This window comes from Impatiens glandulifera, chromosome 1 (genome assembly GCF_907164915.1).
Source record: "Impatiens glandulifera chromosome 1, dImpGla2.1, whole genome shotgun sequence".
NCBI lineage: Eukaryota > Viridiplantae > Streptophyta > Magnoliopsida > Ericales > Balsaminaceae > Impatiens > Impatiens glandulifera.
Genome location: NC_061862.1, coordinates 12,358,703 through 12,359,750, shown reverse-complemented (window position 1 = coordinate 12,359,750; position 1,048 = coordinate 12,358,703). Strand labels below are relative to the sequence as shown.

Here is a 1,048-nt window from a genome sequence, read left to right as displayed (position 1 = left end):
GCACACCCTCAATCCTAAACTTGAATATGTTATCCCTTTTTATTTATTTGAATTTTATAATTTGCATTTTAATATTCAAATATGTAGGGAACTCTGATTTTGTCTACTTATGTTGAATTCCATATGTATTGGTTGCGTTATAATGTTTGGTATTTGATCTTTATTTGAGTGAATTTGAAGTAAAGAGTTCTGTGATCATTATCTAGTTTGGTTAATATTGTTTTTTAGGATATTTGAATTATTTGAGAAGTTTTGAAATTAATAAATGCAATAGATAAAATAAGATCATGATAAAATCATTTTATTTTATTATTATTTTCCAAATTATAAAAGCATAATAATTAAGCAAGCAGATTCTGTTGGAGCTGTAAAGTTTGATTTTATTTTGCCTTGTTTTCACATGCTCACATAAGATTGTATAAATAAGTCCCACATTGGAACTTCAAACTTGGGAAAGAATATGAAACTAATATAAAATGGATAGTCCGTGTCTGAAATAAGCATACCTTTCTCGGCCTTTTGGCTAAGATCAAGTGTAGTATCTGTTCTTATCAGTTTAATATCTGATACGTGGGCCATCGGCTCACATGATATTAAATTAATTTTTTTAGGGGGAGTGGCCCATTACAGTAGCTTGCTACTGGGGCTGTTCAAGCGTCGCCTGACTGTTGCACTTCTGCTTGGGCCTGGCGCATCCCACCAATCTGTAGTCAAAATTTTGATATCCTGTTTTAGGTCATGTATACTATTTAGTATTTGCTTTGTTTGTCAAGTATTATTCTATAAATAACAACTGAATAATGTAGGGTTATTCTATATATAACTTATGGACAACAAACCAATGAATTCAAACACACTTTCTACTTAATATTTGTTATTTCTAGCTACTATGGTCTTATTAACAACAAAAAATATAACATGAGGAGAGGGTGGTCCTAGGAAACTATGTTTTTTTAACACAAAAAATGGAAAACTCAATAACCTCATTTATCTTATATAGATGATGTATGGCAGAGCCTAGTAAGCAGACCCTAGGAAAGTATGTTTT

General features: G+C 30.9%; 1 non-coding gene across 1 annotated transcript; it reads left to right on the top strand.

The window, feature by feature from the left end:
• Positions 1 to 502: 502 nt before the first annotated feature.
• LOC124923214 lies at positions 503 to 700 on the top strand. The gene has a single exon (XR_007098219.1). It is a non-coding gene; the product is annotated as a U2 spliceosomal RNA (small nuclear RNA).
• The last annotated feature ends 348 nt before the right edge of the window (positions 701 to 1,048 follow it).